This window comes from Phoenix dactylifera, unplaced genomic scaffold (assembly GCF_009389715.1).
Source record: "Phoenix dactylifera cultivar Barhee BC4 unplaced genomic scaffold, palm_55x_up_171113_PBpolish2nd_filt_p 001633F, whole genome shotgun sequence".
Classification (NCBI taxonomy): domain Eukaryota; kingdom Viridiplantae; phylum Streptophyta; class Magnoliopsida; order Arecales; family Arecaceae; genus Phoenix; species Phoenix dactylifera.
This window is the reverse complement of record NW_024068937.1, coordinates 51,345-78,967: the sequence shown is the minus strand read 5'-3', so window position 1 is coordinate 78,967 and position 27,623 is coordinate 51,345. Positions and strand designations below refer to the sequence as shown.

General features: G+C 36.1%; 1 pseudogene; it reads right to left on the bottom strand.

Annotated features, from left to right (window-relative positions):
- Positions 1 to 1,948: 1,948 nt before the first annotated feature.
- LOC120108910 lies at positions 1,949 to 5,771 on the bottom strand (annotated as a pseudogene).
- Positions 5,772 to 27,623: the final 21,852 nt, after the last annotated feature.

Sequence of the window (27,623 nt, the reverse complement as noted above, 5' to 3'; positions counted from 1 at the left end):
TCTCTAACTTAAACAACGGAGGGCCGGCGCCGAAAGTCCCGGCCACCGGCTTCTTGCAGGTTTCCCCCTCCACGGAGGACGCCGCTCGCCAGAATTCGCCGAAGCTCCACCTCCTCAGCCGACGGCCGCCCCCGGGTCCAATTTCCAGCAACATTTATAAACACAGTTTTAAGTTCCATCCAGGGCTCTGAATCTGAAAAGTTGAACTTCTTGGTTTTGCTTGGAGCTAATCCAAAACCTAGGTTGGCTTTGGAGTTTTGGCTTGTAAGACCATATTTAGTTGTATATATATGGGCTATTTGTGTTTTTCTCCTTACTCTTCATTTGTTTAAATTCTGAAAAGTATTTTATTATTTAAATAAATTTTTAAAGCATTTTGCACTTATTAAAATATTTTATTATTAAAAAAAAAAAAAGGCCTTTCTTAGCTAGTTCGCCTTAAGCCTTTAAATGCATTGTGCCGTCCCTGCTTGGAGGTGAGGTGGCAGAGCAGGGTTTGGGCATTGAGGCAAGAGTTGACCATGCGGTTGGGGCGCTCAATGGCCTTGTTACAGGCATGCCCACTAACGCTGGAAGCAGCGGGGCCGCCATGAGCAGGCTTCTTCTTGCCGATGGTGGAGCGCTTCAAGGCCTTGCTAGATTTGACCTTAGCTTTTTGTTTGGTGATTCCACTCATCGGTGAGCTCTCGAGGAGCTGGTGAATGAAGGACGACATTAGGATTTTCAGCACCATCCTCTCCCCGCTCCACCCGCACCCTCACGGCCTCACCCACCTCCACTCCATCTTCTTCTCCGAAAAGACCCTCCTCTTGCCTGCCTCATCCTCTGCCGCCTTCTCCCTTGCCAGTGCCAATCCCTCCAAGGCCTGCCGCCGCATAAAGTATTTGTGTATACTTTTTTAAAATTTATATTTATTTTTGTATCTTCATAAAATACTGTTTTTACACAAAATATTAGGTTCTTCTAACATCGTTAATAAAAACCATATTTATTTTAATAAAAAATAAAATAAATTTTAAAATTATTTTTTTCTCCTTCATCGCGATAATCTTGTAAATGTTTTCTTTTGAACATCTACTTATTAGAAATATTTTGATCATTTTAATTTGAAACCGTTAATTTTTTAACAGCATTAGATGACATTGATACATATATAAAAAAAAAGAGATAAAAAAGAATAGAATAGTATTTTACGAGAGTATATATATGCAAATATCAATATTGAAAAGGTACTTATAAAAAATTTGATATTTAGAAGGATATTAATACAAAAAAATTCTATTCCATTAGATGGCTCATATATTCTTAATTTTTTATAAAATATTATAAAGAAGTATTATAGCGAAACTCTCTCTTTCGATCTCAATCTGAACGATCTCAATCTTGAGCTATTTCTAGTTTATCATATATTCAATAATCGAAGCTGCTAGGCATCTTAAATTTGGATGGTTGCTAGGTATTATTGCTCAAAGGACACATATTTTTCCTTTTCCCTCTACGATCGAATTCAATATTTGTTTGGGCCCTCGTTCGGGTGGAGAAAGGATTTATAATCAGAACATGTGGACAAAAATCAAATATAAAAATATTTTACTAGGGATTCGAATTTTCAACTCCAGACATGTAACATCGTTAGTCTAGCTAGTGAATTCATGATGGGTGTTAAGTCACACCAAATCTTTTGCTTTCTTTTGTGGCTTTCTTCCCCGACACTGAACACCTGAACTCCCAATTATTGCCCCTCTTTGTTGTCTTTTTCTGGTTCAAATTTGCTTCTTCTCTTTTCTGTCAATCAAACACCGATATCCACTTTGGCAACATCTGAGCTCCCAACCGTTAATATATATACACACATATATACATATACATACATACATATATATATATATATACACACACACACACATATATATCTATATAACATACATACATATATACATACATATATATATATATATATATATATATATCTTTTTTATATGGTACTTATATTACACATATTGTTTAAGGTAATCTTTCACTCGAGTGTAGGTGACCTCTGGGTACAACTGAGAAGCCTCTTCCCCTCCATCTCCTATCTCAAAATTTGTCAAGCAACCTTCATAGAAAATATGGTAGAAATGCGCAAGTCCTTCCTGTGTAGCAAGGTCTTGACCTGAAAAGGTGGGCAAGCTATAATTTATACAAGGCACAAGAATGATGCTAGTAATCAAATACCACAGGTGCAAGCCTGCAACAAAGTAGTACAAACTCCGTTGCTCTAATTTAGGAATTGTTATCGCACTGCAGATGGGTAATCATATGAGGTCCATGTCGAATAATTACTATTACTGATGCCTAATTGCGATGCCCACTTCTTCCAGCATTCCTTCAATTTCTAAGTATTTTTCATGAACTGTTTCTATATGGTCAATTTCTTATGGTCCTCCCCCTCCTTAATGATGAAGATATAAATCAAAATGAGAATATTGGTATTGACGGAATTTTTACCACGTAAAAGTGCATGATACAGAATTTTATTCCAACCCCGGTCTGATTGTCTATTGAATCCTATTGGCTATGAGTTTCAGTATATCTTAGAGTCCAGTCGCTTATTGTGCTGATGATTTGATGGCTTAAATCACTAAAGTCGTTTTTTTTCCATTACTATATTGTCATCAGTAAAATCATAGCATTATAGCAACTCCTGATTTCTGTTAATTAATCCTAATCCTACCTTTGAGGTTAGCGAGAAAGTCTTCCACTGAAATACTGCTCTTGCTTAGTTCTTTGCCAATGAGCTCCTCCCATGCCTCGACTACCTCCCTTTGTGAGAGGATGTTTTCCGGTGGCCGGATGTATAGCGTTTTGTTGAGCATGCGAGGGTCGTCGATCGTCTTGATGGTGTACATCGCTATGTCATCCTCGCCGACAAAAATTGCTGCCACAAAATCAAATGGATATTAAAGAATCCTCAAATAGAAAAATACATTTTGAGGTTTGTTTTATAGGCCTTTTATCTCAGTGAAAACACGCAACTTCTATATTGAAATAAGGATATTAAAAGAAATGGTATACCCCTCGTTATGCATGAAGCATGGATCCTCTACAGTATGCAGTTTGTACTATAGAGTTTAGTGCAGCGCTCGATGGTCGCCATCAATAAATGAACGGCCATTAAACAACATGCCCTTACATGTCGTATACGGTGTGCCTTGTTTGATGGCCGTTCATTTTCTGATGGTAGCCATCAAGTGCTGCATTAGACTCGGACCACAAAGGATTCTAGATCTTTATGCATAAGAGGACACAACTATTTCTCTCTCTCTCTTTTTTCTAGAGCAGATGACTCATACACATCTAATATGGATGCGCCCAAAAAGATTAAAAAATAACAAATTTGAGTGCTCTAAGTAGCTCTTTTTTTTAATCCATAGAGCCTCCATCATGATCAGCCACGTATGAAGCCACTCAATCTGCGGCCGTTTGCCTTCCTATAAGAGAACACGCCTTAGAAAATAAAAATAAAGGTGGGGGACCAACCACCGTACCTTTCACATTTGCGTCTCCAAGTAGACACTGTCTCTTGATGGAACAATCTTCCCTAGTTGGCTCAGGCCTCCAACAAAGTAACCTGCAAAACAATTAGCAGAGACGTAGGTGAAGGGGATTCCAGCATCCCCTATGGCCTTTCTCACCACCATTTTGTCATCAAACGGCACTCTTCCAGGGGCTAGTGCATGACCCATCCTTGCAGGATCCATCCCAAACTCTGAAGGCAAGAAGCGCTGCAAAATATGTTGTCTTACAAATATATGTGTCTAAAATCTAAATTGAGCTCAGAATGGATTCATAATTTGGAGTATAAGTTTGTGTGGCATGGTGCTCTCTTTGAGAAATATTTAAAGAAGCCGGTGATGCAACTGTAACTTGGAATTTTACTCTTCAAAATTCCTCCACCACGCCATTATATAAATTCATATATAGAAGCAAGATTAAGGTTATATTTGAGTAATTGTATGATTTCTCAAGATAATATAGGTGTCATGTCATGTTTTAGAACCCAATTTAAGCAAATTTGATTTCAAAGCTGGTGAGGGCCCTCAAGTTGAAAGTGGAACACAACAGAGTGCTCAACAACGTAGAAGAAGCAGAGTTTCAGCATCTTCAAATAGAAATGCTCCCAGCAAACCAAAACCACAAAACCTAACGTCACGTAGTCTTCAAGTCAAAGACATGTATGAGACTCATCTTCTATCGAATGGCTCCCTCTCCCTCGCTCTCTCTCTTAATGCTATCTTTCCTTCAGGGCTGGGCAAGACTCAGCAGGCTCCCTCAGCAAGGGCCTAGCCAGTCCCCACTGGAACCTTTTACTTATGTATATAGTTTTCCTATTAATAAATCTGGGTGGGTAAGCCTTCCTTCTCATCAGAAAAAAATGTAGCAATGTTGACAGGCAAAGCTTAGCTTTTGCTTACCAGAAAATGCCTAGGTAACATATATATGAATCTATATAATTGCTATATACATATACATACACATACACATCGATCTTGATAAGTCATGCATACATCCCTAATTTAAGCAGTCTTGCAAAGATATGGATATGAAAATTAGATTCAGATATGTATCCAAGTATCTGGTTCGACTAAAAAGAAGACATGGAGATACTTAGGATAATTATCATTAACATAATTTATATATTTATGTATTATTTATTTAAATTTAGAAAAGAAATATTAAGAAGATATTATTTATTAAGATATTTCCATATAAATATTTCTCATTCAAAATTTTAAAATAACTTAAGTATCTTCTTAATACCTATATTTTTAAAATTTCCAATTTTAATACCTACATTTTTGGCAGTCATTAAAAGGAATGTTACTTGTACCATCAAAATGAAGGGTCAGACTTATTATTGGAAGAGCCAACTCTCCATTAGTCTTTAAAAAGCGCATCTGCAAAACATTGTATGTATCCAAATACCCGATACATATCTAGCTTAAACATATATTCAACACAGATTTTCAGAACCAGCTGAGAGCATCCAGGTAACACAAGATAAAGTAAAATGTTTCTCCTTCTTGTTTTACAATTACATATATATAATTGCAATTTTTATATTAAATAGATAATTTGCAATTAGGTTTGGTTGAATTCACATCACTCATCAAGAAAGAAATTAACCAGCTGATTTGTTAGCTTTTTTTTTTTCCTTTTCTTTAACAAACATAAGAAAATGCAGAGAATGAGAACTTATGACCATCATGAGGAGCCGTTATCTTCATCGCCACCACCATTATAATAAAAAGATCACTTGGGCTGAATAAACAAATTGTTTTTTCTTGAAATATATAGAAAAAAGTGATGACAACAGATGTGCATCCACAAGCATGGTGATACCTTTTATCCCTAAAACACTTTCAGGGATCATACCTTGATGTTTCCGGCCTCTTTTATTGCGTCCACAAGCTTGAGCTGAAGGAGAAGTTGGTGGCTCCTGATGTGCGCGCCAGCGATGGCACATATGACTGCATCTACTTGTTTTACGGCATCCACAAGGCTTTGGTGATCAGAGAAGGAGCCCTCGACGAGGTGAGCACCTTGCTTCTTGAACGACATGAGAATTTGGACCTTGTCGATATCCACACCAATCTCCCGCCGATAGAGTACATAGGTAGGATGTCCATCATCCAAGCTTGCTCTCACAATCCTCCTCCCCAAGTATCCAGTTCCCCCCACCACAAGAATCCTGCTCTTCTCCATATCCCTCTCTCTCTCTCACTCACACGCGCATAGTAGAAAGCTATTTGTCTTGTCATTTTGATTTGGTGAAGGGGTGGGACCCTTCTTCATCCTTATCTTCTCATCTCTCTTTACGTATTTACTATCTTCTAATCAATTACCTGATGGATAATTCCTCCGTTATCACCGACAAAAATACTAAAAAAAAATATCTATATAGATAAATAGGTAGAAAGAAATATTATGTTATTAGAATTTGTGGAGTGATTGATTATAACTCTATTTGATTTTGATGAGCTCAAAGCATTTGAGTATATCTTATGTTATACTAATGAAGTCAATCTAGTGTTTCAGCCAAATATTTGTGAATTTATGTTTAATTATCTCTAGCCTTGGTTCAATACATTTTGGCTAAGTATGGAATTCAGTTTGAACCAAAGTCTGGAACGCAAGTCGACTCCGGAAGATTTCGAGTCGACTCCAAGTGTTTCAGACGTTCTGGCACAGACTCGAGTCGACTCCGGCACACCACGAGTCGACTCCAACTGAGAACTGACAACAGGACAGAAGGATGAATCTCAGACCCTGTCACCGAGTCGACTCCTGAAGAATTCGAGTCGACTCCGATGCTTGCCGAGTCGACCCCCGATAGTTCCGAGTCGACTCCAAGGAGTAACAAACAGAAAGACAGAGAAGTTGTTTTTGGATTCTGAGAACCGAGTCGACTCCAGAAGAAAACGAGTCGACTCCAATGGTTGGCGAGTCGACTCCAAAGAAAGCAAGAGTCGACTCTCAGAGGAATGCAAGACTAAAAGTCAGAGAGCCAACTTCGGTCTCTGAGAGCCGAGTCGACTTCCGCAAAGTCCGAGTCGACTCCGAGGCAGTTCAACTCCAAAGACCGAAGACCAGTTTTCAGGCTCTGAGAGCCGAGTCGACTCCAAAAGAATCCGAGTCGACTCGAGGAAATAAACACGAAAGAAAGATCTTTGGATCCCTGAAAACGAGTCATCTCCAGAAGGCAGAGTCGTCTCCAAATATTGGCGAGTCGACTCCAAGTGTGGCCGAGTCGACTCCAGAATGGGACGGCACTTTAATTCAAATCCTGAACAGTGGGCGAGTCGTCTCCAGTAAAGCATGAGTCGACTCCAGCAACAGCCGAGTCGACTCCAGATCGAGCGAGTCGACTCCGATCCCAACGGACACTGTGTCAGGAGTTGCAGATTGTGCAGAACGGCCCTAAAAGTGAGTCTAACGGCTAGTTTTCAATGGGGATTGCTTAAATAGCCAGATTGAACAGTAATAGACACTAAGAAAGCTATTCCATTCAAACAAAAAGGGATTTCCACCTACCAAAGGCTCTGAAGAGTAAATACAAGAGAAAGAAGGAAAAAGCGCATTCAACTCCATCCAACCAACGTTCTCCTTCGCATTCAAAGCTCCCCTTCTGACAGCAAATCTTCAACACATTCAAGAGGAGTTGAAGAGTTTGAGAAGCCCCTTTCTCCACCTCCAAAAATCTGTTTGAGGGCTTCTAACTCTTTTTTGTTTATATTGTTTAAATACGCTTTTCAAGAAGCTATCTTTTTACTTGTTTCAAACTGTTTTTTTCTTACTTGATTCAATCAGGGGATTGAATCAAGGGTGTTAAGGTTGGTTGGTTAATCCAGGGTAAAACCAACGTGTAAGGGTTCGATTGTGATCCCGGAAAAACAATCGGGTGGTTCTAGTCGGTGAGCCTGTGAAAACCGACCGAGTTCGTTGTGATCTCGTAAAACAACAAGTTGGGTTGTGAGCTTGTAAAACAACCGGCTGTAATCTGAGGGATTATAGTGAACTCCCAAGTGAAGCTTGGGGAGTGGACGTAGGAGCAAGGATTAGCTCCGAACCACTATAAAATCTCTTGTGTTTGTGATTGTTTCATTGTCTCTTCCATTCCCTTCATTCACTGCATATAGTAACTAATTAATCCACTTGAAATAAGTTTTAATTAGTTACTCACAAAGTTTTTTTAATTGCAATAATTACTTAAAACCCAATTCACCCCCCCTCTTGAGTTGTCTTTTTGGGCAACAAGTGGTATCAGAGCCGGAACTCTTCTATCAAAAGAGTAAAAGATCAAAATGACAACCCCATTTGGATCTTCTCATATTGAGGGGCAATCCACCCATAGACCTCCATTCTTTAATGGAACCGACTACTCCTATTGGAAGGCTAGGATGATGATATTTATCCAAGCTCAAGACTATGAGATTTGGAGTACTATAGTTAATGGACCATACATCCCATCTATTTTTGTAGAGCGTGTTACTATACCCAAACTTGAAAAAGATTGGGATGACAATGATATTAGGAAGGCACAACTAAACGCCAAAGCAATGAATGTGCTTTATTGTGCCTTAGACCGTAATGAATTCAATAGAGTCTCAACTTGTAATTCTGCAAAAGAAATATGGGATAGGCTTGAAGTGACCCACGAAGGCACGAATCAAGTAAAAGAATCTAAAATAAATATACTAGTTCATAAATATGAACTATTTAAGATGGAATCTAATGAAACTATCACTTGCATGTTTACTAGATTTACTGATATTGTCAATGGCCTAAAAAGCCTTGGCAAAAATTATACTAATAGTGATCTTGTCAGGAAGATTCTTCGATGTTTGCCAAGATCATGGGAGGCCAAGGTAATGGCAATTCAAGAAGCCAAGGACTTGAACAAGCTTCCACTTGAGGAGCTTCTTGGATCCCTAATGACGCACGAGCTCACAATGAAACAACACAGCGAAGAAGAATCCTCTCATAAGAAAAAGGTAATAGCTCTCAAATCTACTTCTTCTAACAAGGATTTATCTTGCAGTAGCAGCAGTGAAGAAGAAGATCATGAGGGAGATGATGATGAGGCTCTTCTCGTGCGAAAGTTCAGAAAATTCATCAACCGAAAGAAGTCCTTTCATCAGAGGAGAGGTCCCTCAAGTTCCTACTACAAGGATAAAGGTAAGGAAAGAAAAAATGAAGGAATCGGATGCTATGAATGCAAGATGCCGGGACATTTCAGAGCTGACTGTCCTTTGCTCAAGAAGGCTAGCAAATATAAGAAAAAGAAAGTCCTCGTCTCCACTTTATCGGATTCCGATTCATCATCATCATCATCGGATGAGGAACAAGAGGAAAATGCCAACTTCTGTTTTATGGCAAACGAAAATGAGGTAACATCTGAAACGCATTTAGATTTTACCTTTGATGAATTGTATGATGCGTTTAATGAATTAATGGATGAATATAAGACAATAAATCTTAAGAATAAAGAGCTAAAACTAACCAATCAATCTCACTTCCATAAATACGATAAATTAGTTAAGAATAAGGATTTTATCATTAAAGAAAATTTAGAACTTAAAACAAGCAAGCAAATGTTAATTCAAAAAACTAATACCTTAATTAAAGATAACGAAAAACTAACCAAAAAAATTTCAGAACTTAAAAACGATAAACAAACTATAAGAGATAATCTCACAAAAGACTTAACCATACTAAAAACAGAAAAGCAAAAGTTGGCACAAGAACTTGAAAAATACAAACCTTTTGTAGAAAAGTTTACATATAGTTCTGAAAAATTGGAAATGATACTTAATAATCAACGAGCTGTGTTTAATAGAACTGGTTTAGGGTATAAACCTAAGAATAAGCAAAAGCTCCTTAGTAATTTTTTTGTGAAAGCAGGGGAAAGCAAAATTAAGAATATAACCTGTTTTTGCTGTGGAAAAACAGGACATAAAGCTAATGTGTGTGACCATAGAAAAAGAAAAGCTAAAAGAAAAATTAAAAAGGTTTGGGTTCCAAAAGGAACCAACATTACTAACCATGAAGGACCCAAGATAACTTGGGTACCTAAAATTGTATGATTTCCTTGTGTAGGAGTGTCTTGCAGCCAAGGTTGACAAAAACTGTTGGTACTTGGATAGTGGCTGCTCAAGACACATGACGGGATGACAAAGACCAATTCTTCACCCTTGAGCCTAAAAAGGGAGGTGCAGTGACATTTGGAGACAATAACTAAGGTCACATCGTTGGTGTAGGTAAAGTACAAATCACCTCCTCAACCTTTGTTGATAATGTACGATTTGTAGATGGTCTTAAGCATAACTTACTTAGCATAAGTCAATTATGTGATAGGGGTTTTGATGTTCTGTTTAAGCCAATCCTATGCATCATAACCAACTCAATTGACAATAGCTTAGTATTCAAAGGAATAAGACGTGGAAATGTGTACGTAGTAGATCTTGAAGATTTTGCCAAAAATAACCCTTGCTTAGTAGCTAGTGATATTAAGGCTAATGATATAAGTTGGCTATGGCACCGTAAGTTAGGTCATGCAAGTATCGATACAATATCAAAACTAGTTAAAAGAGATTCTGTAATAGGTTTGCCAAAACTAAAATTTGAGAAAAATAAAATTTGTGAAGCGTGTCAATATGGCAAACAATCTAGGAGCTCTTTTAAATCCATAAATTGTGCCACTACTACTAGACCCCTTGAACTACTACACATGGATCTATTTGGACCAACTAGAACTACAAGTCTTGGTGGAAACAAGTATGGCCTTGTCATTGTAGATGATTTTTCTAGATACACATGGGTCATGTTCTTAGCTCATAAAGATGAAGCATTTTCTATGTTTAAGAAATTTCATAAGGAAGTTACTAATTCAAGAAGTGCTTCAGTTATAGCTATTAGGAGTGATCATGGAACGGAATTTGAAAATCATCTATTTGACGAATTTTGTAGTAAAAAGGGAAAAACTCATAATTTCTCTGCACCTAGGACACCACAACAAAATGGAGTTGTAGAAAGAAAGAATAGAACCCTAGAGGAAATGGCTAGAACCATGTTATGTGAAAGTAATCTCCCTAAGTATTTTTGGGGAGAAGCCATTAATACATCATGTCATATACTAAATAGAGTTTTATTGAGACCCATTATAAAGAAAACACCCTATGAACTTTGGAAAAATAGAAAGCCCAAAGTAAACTATTTTCATGTTTTTGGATGAAGGTGTTTCATTCATAATAATGGCAAGGATAACTTAGATAAATTTGATTCTAAATCTGATGAAGGTATCTTTTTGGGATATTCTACATCAAGTAAAGCATATAGAGTATTTAACAAAAGAAACCTTGTTATTGAAGAGTCTATACATGTTGTTTTTGATGATACTAATGATATCTCTTCTAGCAAGAGAGTTGCTCCTGATGATGATGCAGAAATTCTTGAAGAAAAGATTGATGAGATGACATTACAAGAAGATGAACAAAAGCTAATTGGAAATGCATCAACAAGCCAAGAGGCAATTGTGGATCATGGGCTGACTAAGGCTTGGAAGTATGCTCATGGGCATCCTAAGGAATTAATTTTAGATGATCCATCTCAACCTGTTAGAACTAGAGCATCTCTTAGGAACTTAAATAATCATCTAGCATTTGTCTCACACTTAGAACCTAAAAACATAGAAGAAGCTGAAAATGATGTAAATTGGATAAATGCAATGCAAGAAGAACTAAACCAATTCACTAGAAACAAGGTATGGAACCTAGTTGAACGACCCTCTGAATACTCAATAATAGGAACCAAATGGATATATAAAAATAAACTTGATGAACATGGAATCGTGATTAGGAACAAGGCTAGACTAGTAGCAAAGGGCTATAATCAAGAAGAAGGTATAGATTTTGATGAAACTTTTGCTCCTGTAGCTAGACTTGAAGCAATTAGATTGTTACTAGCATTTGCATGCTCTAAAGACTTCAAATTATTTCAAATAGATGTAAAAAGTGCCTTTTTGAATAGGTATATTAATGAGGAGGTGTATGTAGAACAACCTCCTAGTTTTGAAAATCATCAATACCCCAATCATGTGTATAAATTAAACAAAGCACTTTATGGTTTAAAACAAGCACCTAGAGCATGGTATGAAAGACTTAGCAAATTTCTGTTAGACCATCAATTCTCTAGAGGGAACGTTGATACAACATTGTTTTTAAAAAGGAAAAACAAAGATATGTTAGTAGTTCAGATTTATGTAGATGATATTATTTTCGGTGCTACTAACAATCGCCTCTGCGAAGAATTTGCTGACCTAGTGCAGAGTGAATTTGAAATGAGCATGATGGGAGAGCTGAACTATTTTCTCGGGCTCCAAATCAAACAATCTGAAGAAGGGATCTTCATCAATCAAGCTAAATACATCAAGGAGATGCTTAAGAAGTTTGATATGGAAGGAAACAAGTCAATCAGCACACCCAAGAGTTCATCATGCAAACTAGACCAAGATGAATCAGGTAAATCAGTAGATCAAAAGATGTATAGAGGTATGATAGGATCTTTATTATATCTCACTGCAAGTAGACCTGATATCATGTTTAGTGTATGCATGTGGCAATCTAATCCTAAGGAATCACATTTAATCGCAGTTAAGAGAATTTTTAAATACCTAATAGGAACAAAAAATATAGGTTTATGGTACTCTAAAGAATCTAGCATAAACTTAATAGGGTATACAGATTCAGACTTTGCTGGTTGTAAACTTGATAGAAAAAGCACCAGCGGGTCATGTCAATTCTTAGAAGAAAATTTAATCTCTTGGTTTAGCAAGAAACAAAACTCGGTTGCACTATCTATGGCGGAAGCCGAATATGTTGCTGCCGGGAGTTGTTGTGCTCAAAGCTTGTGGATTAAACAACAGCTTGAAGATTATGGCATTAAACAAGATAAAATTCCCATTAACTGTGATAATACAAGTGCCATTAATCTAACTAAAAATCTAATTCAGCACTCAAGAACTAAACTCATTGAGATAAGACATCATTTCATAAGAGATCATGTACTGAATGGTGATGTGACACTTCAATTTGTGTGTACTGATGATCAACTTGCTGATATCTTCACAAAACCTCTAAGTGAGGATCGATTTTGCATACTTAGAAGAGGGTTAGGAGTGATTGATCCATTCTCGTGATACTCTCCTCTAGTTCATAGATTTTGAGGATTAGTCTATGGTGGACGTAGGACTTCTTATCTATGATCATCAAATCGGTTCCTAAATCCTGGATAAGTCCATAACTCTCTTTTGTGGCACGAAAATAACATGATTTTTGGGTGTGTGCCAGAGTTTGAGTCGACTCGGATACATTTTAGAGTCGGCTCATGGGGGAGTCGACTCGCACATATTTTGAAGTCGACTCGAGGTTGAGTCGACTCGCGACTTACTGGAGTCGACTCGAGGTCGAGAATCCGATGTTTTAACCCTAATCGAAACGTTCAATCCCCACTTCTATTCACAGCCGACATTGTTTCAAAACCCTAGAGCCGTCTCCGACCTCGTCTCCGACCCATTCTAAGTCTTCTCCATCGAGTTTTTCCTCCATTTTCTTAGTTCTTCTCCCGTGTTTTAGGTCAAAAATGCCTAGGAAAGCAGTTGTTCCAAGCCGGAAGAGACCTATCTCTGCGAGCGGGGCCGAGCGACGGTCAAAGGCTCGGAACAAACCCGCGAGGCCACCACCTCCGGTTTCTTCCCCGCCTAGGCCGGTTCCCTCGCGTCCGTGCGCCGGGAGGGCGGTCTCCACCGGGAGGAAAGTCAACTTTGACTTCCTCTCTCGGGAAGGCTTCACCCTAGGGCATCGTCTTAGGGCACAAGGGCTAGAGTTTTTCTGTTTCTTAGACCTCCCAACTTACCCGGGGTTAGTTAGGAAATTTTATGGGACTGTGGCCCGGGGTAGTGGTGGTATCCAGGGAACCGTAGCAGATGTCCCTATATTCATCTCGGAGGACTTCATTGCTCAAGTCCTCCATCTTTCCCAAGAAGGGATCTCTCCCAGTCACCCTCTTGATAGGACTGAGGCCCTTACAGCAGTCTTAGGGAGTCCTCCACAGTCCCCCATAGAGGAGGTGTTCGCAAATCAGCTGTCGGCTGAAATGCGGCTTCTCCTTAGTGTTATCTCTAGGACTCTCTTCCCAAAGACTGGGAGGTTTGACTTTATCTCCGAGAGGGACCTAGCCCTGATGTACCATATACTCCAGGACACTCCTATCAACTTCCCTAAACTTATCTACAAATATATCTGTGAACCCCTAGATAAGCCGAGGTTGAGTCTCCCCTACGGTATGCTTTTCACTCTCATCTTTAGGGAGTTAGTGTTAGATGTATGCCCTAGAAGCCAATCTGGCTGACACATTGTTAATTCTAGGGACATAATTTTGTACTTGACTATTTATTATTGAATAAATAAAAGGCATCTTTTTATTCATATTATTTATGTGTCTATGAATCGTCCAAGAAATTAATAAGATGATGATGCATATTCTCAAGAGTTGAGAATTTGAGCTATGTATCATTGGTGATTAATTTCTAAATGCTCCTGATCAATGGATCATCACGAGGACGGTGATCAATCCGATCAGTGCACAGATCACTTTCTTATAGGATGGACGAGACTTGAGTCCATAGTGTAGGGACACTGAAGTGATAGTGCAGGTGCTTGTTAGAAAACAAGGGTACTGAGCGTGACCAAGACAAGAAGTCACTTGGATGTCTATCCACTCGTCAGTGACTTGCTTGATGTTGCAGTAGTATGACTGGTCCTTTGACCTGCGGTGCTTCAGCTACTCACAGTGAGGTTATTGTAGTTTGACTACACGTATACATGGTCTCTAGTCATATGGGTCCTTGTAGTGTAGATTGGCTGCATTAAGTTCACTGTAGGAGTAGGGTATGCACTTATATGGAATCTATCGACCTTGATAGAAGAAGAGTGATCCTATGTGATTTGTTAGACTGAGTTCTAAGGCCTTGGCCAGGGCAGTAATATAAAGTGGAGAAAGAGTTTTCCACTATCGAACTCGAGTCAAATAAATCTTGACATATGACAGACGAAGGGGTTTGACGAGTTATTCATGACCTCCGTCCTGTAGGGATCCACGATAGTAGGACTGTATCACATGATAACTGCACCTAGAGGTTCATCATTCTATTCTACTGGGTAGCCACTACATGCTGCTAGGTGTCACTGGTGGATGGTGGGACTCACAGGGATTATCTCGATGATCGATAAACCCTAATGAGTAGAGTTGGAATCGTTCCAATCCATTGAAAGGAGTTTTCAATGATATGGTGATAGAGATCATGATATATCTCACTACCAGTCAGAATAGAACCTATGGGGTCACACACACTAGAAGTATTGACCGATCCGATGGTTGAATCGTGATTAGAAATCACAAGTAATCAATTCGATTGATATTCAGTTGAAGAAGGAACAAAGGAAATTAATTGGACTTAAACACAAATCCTACTTCGAGTAGGATTCCTAGAGTCCTAATTGGATTAGGACTGGAAATCCTAGTTGGAGTAGGACTGGAATTCCTACTTGGAATAGGATTCCTACAATCCTAATTAGATTAGGAGTTTTGAATTCTAATTGGATTCCTACTTGGAGTAGGATTCCTAGAGTCCTAATCGGATTAGGACTTCGGATTCAAATTAGAGTCCTAATTGGATTAGGACTAAAATTAAATAAGTCCTAATTGGATTAGGGTTTCTTAAGTCCTAATTAATTATTAATCTCATGAATCAACATGACTTCTAATTGGGTTAGGATTGAAGAGTTCAATTGAGTCATGGTTCATTCAAGTTCTAATTGGATTAGGACTAACAAAGATTGAACCCTGTTGCCCAAGGTGACAAGCCAAGAGGGGGGGGGGGTGAATTGGTTTCTTTTAATTTTAACTATCTTACTTGTGTTAAATGATGAGTTAGTGAACTTAAACAAATCACAATACAAACAACAAGAAGTATAGTGGTTTGGTGCTCTCCTTAGCACCTACGTCCACTCCCCAAGCGACCCCTTGGGAATTCACTATAATCCCGCGGATTACAGTTGGATTGTTTTCCGGGCTCACAATCCAAAAACTTTACACTTTGGTTTTCCGGGCTCACCAAAAACCTATACACTTTGGTTTTCCGGGCTCACCAAAAACCTTTGTTGGTTTTACGGGCTCACCAACGAACCTTTACACTTTGGTTTTTCGGGCTCACCAAAAACCTATTCCGTTGGTTTTGCGGGCTAACCAACCAACCTTTACAAGTAGTTTAATAAACAAAGAGAAAGATTTAAACTCCTAAATAAGCAAATAAAACAATATAAACTACAAAGAAGAGTTTAGAAAGTATTTATCGCTTGAAGTGACTTCTCTCTTCTTTGTCAAGGATGCTTCACTCTTCAAGGGAGGATGGAGCTCTTGATGACTCTTTGAATCTGCTCAACCCCTTTCTTTGATTCTTGAATGAAGCACTTGGATGAAGAAGATTAGGGCACTTTCTCTTTCTTGTGTACTCTTTGATATACTTTGGAAAAGATGTTCTATCTGATGAATAGTGCCACTTTAAATAGCTTCCTACATCCATTGGACAAGCCCCAAGGGTTAGAATTCAAAAACTAGCCGTTACTCACTTTTGGAAGGACAAAAAGTACATCTGCAGAACTAGCCGTTATGCTTCTGCCCGTGTTTGGGTCGGCTCAACCTGTCCTTGGGTCGACCCAACTTTCACTTGGGTCGACTCAAACATTCCTTGGGTCGACCCTCTCAGAAACACAGAAACTTGCAATTCAGCCTTCCTTCACTTGGGTCGACCCAACCTTTCTTTGGGTCGACTCAAGGTTCAGTTGGGTCGACTCAACTTCTTCTTGGGTCGACCCTAACAGGGTTTCCAGAGAACCTTTTCTGTCTTCTTTTCTGTCTTGCCTTTGGGTCGACCCACTCAGGGTTTGGGTCGACTCAAGCTTGGGTCGACTCAACTTCATCTTGGGTCGACCCTCTCAGTATTTCCAGAGAACCATTTTCTGAGTTGTTGAGGATCTTGATGTTTGGGTCGACTCATGCTTTCCTTGGGTCGACCCAACTCACTGTTCATCTGTGCCATTTTTGCAGAAGTGTGCCAAATGCTTTCTTGATGTGCCGGGGTCGACCCAATCATTCTTTGGGTCGACTCAATCCACACTTTGCTGCATCTCAAGGTTAGATTCATTCAAATAAACAATGAAATGTATCTATATCAATTTATACAAATATACTGAGAGTAACAGACTTATAAATGAAGTATCGATTTAACTTATAACATACTCTTGATTATTGCTTGTTAATCATCAAAATAACACTATCATCCTCAATCTCCCTCTTTTTGATGATTACAAAATATAGAGTATAAGCCTATTGATACTTATCTTAAAATCAGTTTTTGAAAGGGCTTAACTTGCTGAATTTCAGCTTTTCATATATAAGAGTGAAGTCTCCCCCTATATCATTCAAATATTGCCAATTTGACTTTTTGAATTGCTCCCCCTTTCATTTATAATTCATTAAAAATGAAACTCCAAAAATTTGAGATAAAACATGAGTTTCAGATTATGTATCGAGGTGTGAAAGGTGCGTGCCAAATTCTGAAATTCTATGTGCCAAATTCTGAAATTTGATGGAAATTTTTGATTTGATCATTTTCATTGTTGCAAATTGCTCCCCCTTAAATGCATATGCTTTCTTATATGATTTTCAATTTGTTTTACAAGTTATTTCTCTTTTCTTACATAATTTCTTATTTCTCTTTCTTTACATAACTTCTTATTTCTCTTTCTTTACTTCAACTTCTTCTTTCTCTTTCTTTACTTCTCCTCTTATTACTCTTTCTTTACTTCTCCCCCTTTTTGTTATCATCAAATAGGTGCATGGAAAAAGACACAATAAATAACAACCATTCAAACTTCATTGATCAAAATAGGAACATTTTAGTAATTTCATGCCAAAAACAAAAGCAAATACAATGTTCCTCAATCAAGGTTCAAAATACATGATCAACACAAAATACATATGAGAACTAGATACATATCCTAGGCTCTAAACAAGATCGTGAGACTCTCCCGGATCGCTTGGCTACGGCTCTCTTGGGTCCCATTTCTCCAAGATCTTGAAGTAATCTACTGTTTGGAGATGATTGGAGAAGATTTGAGAGTGGGGAATAGGGTTTTCGGAAGAGGACAAAGGGTAAACAGTGCCCTAGATAGCTCACGGATCCCCCTTTTAACAGTGGGGTCCCGACATTGGGTCGACTCAAGAATCTTCTTGGGTCGACTCAACGTTGGGTCGACCCTATTCTGGGTTGGGTCGACCCAAGTTCAGAAATTTTTCCTTTCTCTTCCTTTTCGCTTCTAAAAATTTTCCTTGCTTCCAATCTTTACAAATTCTTTCTGGGACAATGATACATGAGTAAGGAATCTATAGATAACAAGTTTGACTCATGTTTCATGGGTTTTTTTTTGAAATTGGAGGAATGTATCATGAGACTACTTGCTCCCTTTTATATTTCTTCAATAAAAAGGATCACATATGCCTAATTCCCTCCTTAGCATGCAGAATCTATCTTCACTCAATGGTTTTGTGAATATGTCGGCTAATTATTTTTCAGTGCATATATGCTCAATACATATGTTTCCATTTTGCACATGATCCCTAATAAAATGATATCTTATTTCTATGTGTTTGGCTTTAGGAATGAGATATTTAGGATGTAAGCCAGAAGTGATCTCTAAATGTAGATTCCAAAGATAGTTTTGAAAACAAGTGTAGATGGAATCTTTTTCAAGTTATTTCAAGGAGTATCAAGAATAATATTCAAAGAAAACACGAATGAAAATCCAATACCCCTTTTTTTTTAATATATTAAGTATATAGCAACATGAGAGCAATCTAATTAATTTTTAGAGTATAGTATAAGAGCAGATAAAGATCAAAACTTATATACTCGAAAAACATAAGATTATGTTGAATCCTTAATTCTTAATGACTTCAAAGTTCTTTCATGATATAAAAATATTGGAGCATAGATACCAAAATATGAATTTATGCAATGTAGGATACATAAAATTCAGGGCTTTGAAAGTTCTTTTAAAGCTCTCTTAAAGACTTTCTTTTACTCCTTTAAAGATCATAGCATCAAAATCAATTAAAATGAATTGGCTCAGGATTGAAACACTAAAGTGCAAGCCAATAAGAGCTCATTAGTGGATTCCAAAGTAAATTTTCAATACTAAGACAAATGGAATCCTTTTCCATTAATTTTCAGAAATAAATGATTTACCGATGAATATAGATGGAAATCCAACTTTCAAAAGATATTCAATGAAGCACAAAGTTTAATACCACTTTACATTTAGTATTCTTTGTCTCATCTTTAGATGCGAATTTATACGATTAAGTTCTATATGATCTCTTCCTCTGAAATTTTCTTTCTCCCTCTTAATTAATCATTCCATTTGAGAGTTTAGAGTTTGAGGATAATTTTCAATAAAGAGATTGAGTATTTAAAGCTCCCCCTCAAAAGATGCATTTTCTTTCAATTTTTTTTTTGTTCTTCTATAATATCAAGAATGTAGAATGATCCAGAATTTTTCAAAATTTATAGCAATCACTCTTTTTAATCTTTCAAGAATAAATTATATTTCCTCTGATTTTTTTTTTGAATATGTATGAAAATATTAATCAGAAAATAATTCTTTTGAAGCTCAAATTTCTTTCAAAAGTAATTACATTTTCTTTCCTATAAGAATTATTGAAGTGAGTTGAAATATTTTAAGCTTTAGGATCATTAACTCTCTTCTTAAGAATAGTTTTTTTTTTTTAATGATAGAAGCATTTAATTATGCAGGAGTGTATATTCAAAATATTAATTTCTTAGTCATAGTTTTTCAGCAATGTATATATGAAGCACCATAAATCTTTTTAATATCAAAATAATATCATATGTTTAGAACCATTTATTTGCAATCAAGATCATTGAAAAACACATCATTTAGACCAATTTCAGTACACTTATAAGATAAAAAATGATATGTTTCAGATGCGTATCGGAGCAAACAACCAAGGTATCCAAAGTAATTCTATTTTTCTTAAACCGTAGTTTTCATCTAGAAATCATATTGAGTTATTCCCCAAAATGATGCAATCATTGAAGCATATAATGAAAGTTACAAAAATACGACAGTAGAAATATTTTAAATTAAGTTTAAGCCTTCATTACAAAATCAGATTCTGAATTTCATAAAAATTTTCAAAGAAGCTTTCAAGATTATAATTTGAGATATGCATCTTCTACGTTGTAGCTCATCTTAAATTAATAAGATTGAAAACACATATTTCAAAAATATTAGAGCACATCCAGAATCTTTGTAATTCATATTGAATTTTGGTACAAATTGGAGGACATTATGTATTAATGTTAGGCAAATTAAAAGATAAATTAGCATCAATATATTCTGCCTAATTTGCAAATTCGGATTATTCTTTTCTTTTATTTTTCAGATGATATTTATTAAAATAGAAGTATCCTTTTCTTCTTCTTTTTATAAATATATTCAACTTTCAGATTTCAAAGATGATCATGAACGACAAATCTAAAATTTCTTTCAAAAATATTTTTAGAAAAATTCTTATGTAATTTTTTTCAAACATTCAAGCATTGGAACCAATTTAATAAGAAATTTTGTTTTTGATCAAGAGAGTACAAAAGAAATCCAAAATATCATTGATGAGTATAGAATACAAGTAAAAACAATTTTCATTAGGCTTTGGAACACAAGTTATTTCGAAGTCAAAGGTGAAGCAAAAACTTGTATACAAAGTTAAAGCCTATTCCAAATTATGAGCGTCATAAAAAGAAAAATAAATTTGCTGTTGGTAGAAATATATTTCAATCAAATTATTCAAGCATGGAGCGTTTCAAACTGAATATTGAAAACATATAATTCAAAGTATGCAAAACATAACAAGCATGTCATGGATCAAAATCAATTCTTTTCAAATAAAATTTCCTTTATTTAAATACAATTTAGCACTGATTTTATCCTTAAGGTGTGTTTTCAAGTGATTGAAACTTCATTTGATTTTTCACAACCTTCTTATATATTTTCATTTATTTATCATTCATTCCCCAAATTTTTAATTTCTTTCTTTAACCATTCAATGAACATTTTGATTATCTTCATTTATTTTTCGGTTTTACTTTTCTATGCTCTATATTCTATTTGCTCCCTATCCGGTGGAGTTGGAAGGGGCACGAGGTACTACCACTAGCCTCCCTCTTGTGCCGTCCCTAATATGCCCTACACCGAATAGTTGGGTCAAATAGTGCCGGGTACTACCACTAGCCTCCCCATTGGCACCATCCCTATGATGAGCAAAATAGAAAGGTTAAACCGTTTTCTTTAACAACAAGATATTCACTCCAAACTCTCCCTATTTAAATATAATAAATTACGAATTTTATCCCTTCCAAAAGAATGCTCACACAAGTCTCACAAATATGCTGAATATATTATGCTTGCTCTGCTTTTTCTTAAGATTAAAGTATTTACTTAGCTTTTACTTCTCCCGAACAATGTTCATTTTCTTTTTCTTTATATCTCTCTCTTTTTGTTATTTTCAAGTAATTACATGAAAGAACAGAATAATAAAAAAAATAATCTAATATGCTGCATATAAATATATATCATGTAAACAGCATTTCATTATGCCCAATAATTCATAGCTTATCACAAGTTATTCTGAATTAGAGATTTGAGGCATACACTTGTGTATTTCATGGTTATGCATTATACACGCAAGAGTATATTTCAATTTAGGCAAACCATGAAACAAATTTCAAAAGCATAAGTTAGTCAAAATATATGTAGACATGATATCAAGAAATTAGTAATTAAGGACTTTAATCATGCCACAATATGACTTTGCTCAACTGATTTATAAGAGAGATATATGAAATTACCGATTCATTCTGCATTCTTTAAGTCAAATACTTAATAGACTTCTCATGTATAAACTTTTGGCTGAAGAAAGTTCTCTCTTTTGTTTGCATATGAATGTTTATTGTACCTTACGTGGAGGTGTCCTTCAAGTTGAAATCTCTCATTTCTTGCTTATAGATCCTGCATCATTAGTAGAATCTTTTTCCTTTCTTGAAGGCAAGTCATTAGGTTGTCCAAGATACAAGAATATTCATACAACATATTTCATAACTATATGACTTGACGTAAGATATGACAATGATTGAATTTGAGTCACTCTACTCAAGAGATTGCCTAAATATAAGCAAGCACAAGTCACTTGAACTAAAGAGATAATTTTATTAAATAATATGGTTCAAGGACACCCATGTGAGGCAATAGGAAGATTTATCAAAGTCAAACCAATTTCTTATTTTCAGAAGCAATTTAGCTTAGATTCTATTTGCTTAAGATAATTATCAATAAGATATACCAGTTAAGTTTTAATCAAATTATCTTAAATAGTTGTTTCTATCAAAATTCTGGTTATGATTCGGCTTTCAATACAAATAATCTTGTTTCAGAGAGATAGGCAATTTTCTTTTAGATTAATTAAGATTTTACATTTGACTTATGGGAGATGGTTCAAAGGAATTAATATTCATACTTTTAGAATATTTTTATGCTCAGATTAAACATGACGTGTTAACATTAATCAGTAGAATTTGAGATAATTTTATGTAAGGATATTAATCATTCAATCAAGGATACAATGATTATACTAAATGAAATACTTTAAAGATTAGATTTATTAATCTTAGATTTTTAGAATAGTCTTGAGAATTACTTATAAAGAAAAAACAATCCATTGTTATAAAACTTTTTAGTAGAATTCCCATTATGATCACGACACATTAATCATTTATGATTGAAACATATGATGCATACATGCGACTTATAGAGTAAATCATAATATATTTCAAATAATCACATAAGGAATGAGTGATATAATGATAAATTATACTCATACCTTCACAAATAATGAAATAAGATTTCATAAGTATTATGCTCAATAAAGTTTTAACATGAAGGTATGAAATCAGCATCAAGTGTTTATACTAGAGAGGGAATTTAGATTTTGTAAACTTGAAGAAGAAGGTTATATATATATATCCATTCATTGTTTTCTTATCATGATGCAAGCACTAGAAAGTTTCATGCTAAAATCGTTGAGATAAGATTTAACATATGAGGCATTTAAAAACTTTGATGCAGAGAGTATCGTAATTTCATAAAAAGATAATTTCAATACATGAAGTAGAATGTTAAACCTTATACTAGATTTAATGAATAAATTGAGACTTATCTTTAATTATGTGTCAACGCACCCATTTGTATGAAAATTTCATTTATTCCATGGGTAGCTTGGCACACCTACATCTACACCCTCATATTTTCATTTTGGGTACCCAAGCTTGCTTGGGTCCTTGAGGGTTAGTGCATATGGTTCCTTTTGGAATCCAAATCTGTTTAATCGTAATAACTTTACCATTTGATTTATTCGTATTAGAACCATAGGTAAAGTTTTTATGCCCAATCTTTTTATGTTTGAAATAAGTTATCTTATTTGATGGTTTGCTTGGCGAATTGATAACCTTTTTCTTTAGGGGTTTATTATTGAGCAAAGGAATCCAGCCAAGTCTTGATTTATCAAAAACAGCATGTTGGCTTTCAAACATCGTTTTTAATCTTTCTGAACTTACAGTGAATTTGTTAATAAAAGATTTCAATTGGTTAACTTCTTCACTTAAGTTTTGATTTTCTTTAATTAAATTCTGATTTTTCTGAATCAATTCCTCCGAATTTAATCTTAAGCGTTCATTCTCAGAATTTAATTTGTCTTTCATTTCAGCGGAAGAATTTCTTTCTTCTGACATTTCCAGATTTAGCTTTTTAAGATTTTTATTTTTCGTAGCTAATTTTCTACATTCACCATACAAATCATGAAAAGCATTTAATAGTTCATCATAAGAGAATTCTTCCTGAAATTCATTAGGTGTGAAATCAGATTCAGATTTTACCTTATCTTCTTGTGCCATAAGGCATAAGTTAGTTACCTCTTGTAGTTCTTTGGAGCTAGTATCATTATTGTTGCTCCTCACTTTCATTTTCTTGCTTGACTCTTCCTTGGTCAAGGCTTTCTTGCTTTTTATCTCTTTCTTCCTTTCTTCTTGCTTCCTCTTCTTCTTTGTCTTTAGGAAGCTTTTGAATTTTTCGGTGTTTGGGTATGGGTCCTTGTTTTCATCACCGAATTCTTCATTTGTTGTTCTTTCTTCCGGATTGGGAGATTCAACATCTTTTTCTGCAGGCTCACTGTTAGTGTGTAATTGAAGCACATGTAAGCTAATCTGAATTTTGTCATAAATATTTTCTAAAGTATCCCAGATTTCCTTAGCAGATAAGCATGCAGAGATTTTATTAAATTCAGTTTCATGGATAGCACAATATAGTATGTTCATAGCATTAGCATTCAATTGTGCTAAGTCTTTTTCATTAATAGTGTGAGAGAGTGAGTGAGGGCCTCTAGTAACAATGTACCATAATTCATAGTCTAAAGCTTGAATGAATATTCTCATCCTAGCTTTCCAGTATGTGTAGTTTGTGCCATTAAATAGAGGTGGTCTATTTGTGGATTGCCCCTCACTCATAGAACATCCCACTTGGATTGTCATGATCTTTAACTCTTGATTGTGAGATCAATGAGTACTATTGGAGCACCTTGCTCTGATACCACTTGTTGCCCAAGGTGACAAGCCAAGAGGGGGGGGTGAATTGGTTTCTCTTAATTTTAACTATCTTACTTATGTTAATTGATGAGTTAGTGAAATAAACAAATCACAATACAAACAACAAGAAGTATAGTGGTTCGGTGCTCTCCTTAGCACCTACGTCCACTCCCCAAGCGACCCCTTGGGAATTCACTATAATCCCGCGGATTACAGTTGGATTGTTTTCCGGGCTCACAATCCAAAAACCTTTACACTTTGGTTTTTCGAGTTCACCAAAAACCTTTGTTGGTTTTACGGGCTCACCAACGAACCTTTGTTGGTTTTACGGGCTCACCAACGAACCTTTACAATTGGTTTTCCGGGTTCACCAATCAACCTATTCCGTTGGTTTTGCGGGCTAACCAACCAACCTTTACAAGTAGTTTAACAAATAAAGAAAGAAGATTTAAACTCCTAGATGAGCAAATAAAACAATATAAACTACAAAGAAGAGTTTAGAAAGTATTTATCGCTTGAAGTGACTTCTCTCTTTTTTGTCAAGGATGCTTCACTCTTCAAGGGAGGATGGAGCTCTTGATGACTCTTTGAATCTGCTCAACCCCTTTCTTTGATTCTTGAATGAAGCACTTGGATGAAGAAGATTAGGGCACTTTCTCTTTCTTGTGTACTCTTTGATATACTTTGGAAAAGATGTTCTATCTGATGAATAGTGCCACTTTAAATAGCTTCCTACATCCATTGGACAAGCTCCAATGGTTAGAATTCAAAAACTAGCCGTTACTCACTTTTGGAAGGACAAAAAGTACATCTGCAGAACTAGCCGTTATGCTTCTGCCCGTGTTTGGGTCGGCTCAACCTGTCCTTGGGTCGACCCAACTTTCACTTGGGTCGACTCAAACATTCCTTGGGCCGACCCTCTCAGAAACACAGAAACTTGCAATTCAGCCTTCCTTCACTTGGGTCGACCCAACCTTTCTTTGGGTCGACTCAAGGTTCAGTTGGGTCGACTCAACTTCTTCTTGGGTCGACCCTAACAGGGTTTCTAGAGAACCTTTTCTGTCTTCTTTTCTGTCTTGCCTTTGGGTCGACCCACTCAGGGTTTGGGTCGACTTAAGCTTGGGTCGACTCAACTTCATCTTGGGTCGACCCTCTCAGTATTTCCAGAGAACCATTTTCTGAGTTGTTGAGGATCTTGATGTTTGGGTCGACTCATGCTTTCCTTGGGTCGACCCAACTCACTGTTCATCTGTGCCATTTTTGCAGAAGTGTGCCAAATGCTTTCTTGATGTGCCGGGGTCGACCTAATTATCCTTTGGGTCGACTCAATCCACACTTTGCTGCATCTCAAGGTTAGATTCATTCAAATAAACAATGAAATGTATCTATATCAATTTATACAAATATACTGAGAGTAACAGACTTATAAATGAAGTATCGATTTAACTTATAACATACTCTTGATTATTGCTTGTTAATCATCAAAATAACACTATCATCCTCAGTGGATAAACTTGGTATCTAGATAGTGGCTATTCAAGACACATGACAGGTGACGTAGAACAATTTATCACCTTGGAATCTAAGAAGGGTGGAGTAGTAACCAATGGAGACAATGGAAAAGGATATATCATTGAAAAGGATAAAATTTTCATTACTCCATCTATCTTTATAGAAAATGTCTTATTAGTTAATGGTTTGAAACAAAACTTACTTAGCATAAGTCAATTTTGTGATAAAGGATTTAAAGTCACATTTGAAGCCTCATTATGCATAATCGCAAATCCTAAAGATAATAGCATTATACTTATAGGACAAAGGCAAAGAAATATTTACATGGTAGATCTTCATGAATTAGGCAAGAAAAATGGATTATATTTAATTACTAATGAAGAAAAGAAAAATGAAACGAGTTGGCTTTGGCATCGTAGACTAGGACATGCTAGTATGGAATTAATATCAAAACTAGTCAAGAAGGAATTAATAAAAGATGTACCAAAATTGATCTTTGAAAAAGACAAAATTTGTGGACCATGCTCTTTAGGAAAGCAGACAAAATCATCCTTCAAATCAAAGAATATAGTATCAACCACTAGGCCTTTTGAACTCATACATATGGATCTATTTGGACCCACTAGAACCGCAAGTCTAGGAGGGAAGAAGTATGGACTAGTTATAGTAGATGATTTTTCAAGATATACATGGGTTTCATTTCTGGCACATAAAAATGAAGCATTTTCAGCATTCTTGAAATATTATAAAAACATCATAAATGAAAAGAAGGTCACCTTAATAGCAATTCGAAGTGATCATGGAACTGAATTTGAAAATCGACACTTTGAAGAATTTTGTAATGAAAATGGTATCTCACATCAATTTTCAGCATCTAGAACGCCTCAACAAAATGGGGTTGTTGAACAGAAAAATAGGACCTTGGCAGAAATGGCACGCACAATGTTATGCGAGTCAAATCTTCCAAAGTACTTTTGGGCTGAAACTATAAGCACTGCTTGCCATATTCTAAATCGAGTTTTAATACGACCAATAACCAAGAAAACTCCTTATGAATTTTGGAAGAATAAGAAACCAACTGCTAAGTATCTTAGAGTATTTGGATGTAGATGTTTCATTTTAAACAATGGCAAGGAGGATCTAAGTAAATTTGATGCCATGTCAGATGAAGGTATCTTCTTAGGATACTCTACATCTAGCAGGGCATACAGAGTATTCAATAAAAGAACTCTTGTACTTGAAGAGTCAGTTAATATCATTTTTGATGAGTCTGATAGTGAGTCTCCTAGGAGAGAAAGTATTCTTGATGATGATGCAGGAATTATTGACTTTGAAAAATTGAATCTTAATGACGTGCCAAATCAAGAGATGGAAAATGATTGCATGCCACCACAATCTCAAGACTTAGCAAAGGAATAGAGGTATGCATATGGACTCCCTAAAGACTTAATCATTGGTGATCCATCTCAAGGGGTAAGAACTCGATCCTCTCTTAAAAATTTAAATGATTATCTTGCTTTTGTTTCACAGTTAGAACCTAAGACTTATGAAGAAGCTGAAAAAGACACCAATTGGATAAATGCTATGCAAGAAGAATTAAATCAATTCAAAAGAAGTAATGTATGGACATTAACTGAGAGACCAAAGCATAACTCTGTAATTGGAACAAAATGGGTCTTTAGAAATAAATTAGATGAAAATGGGGTAGTTGTAAGAAATAAAGCTAGACTTGTAGCTA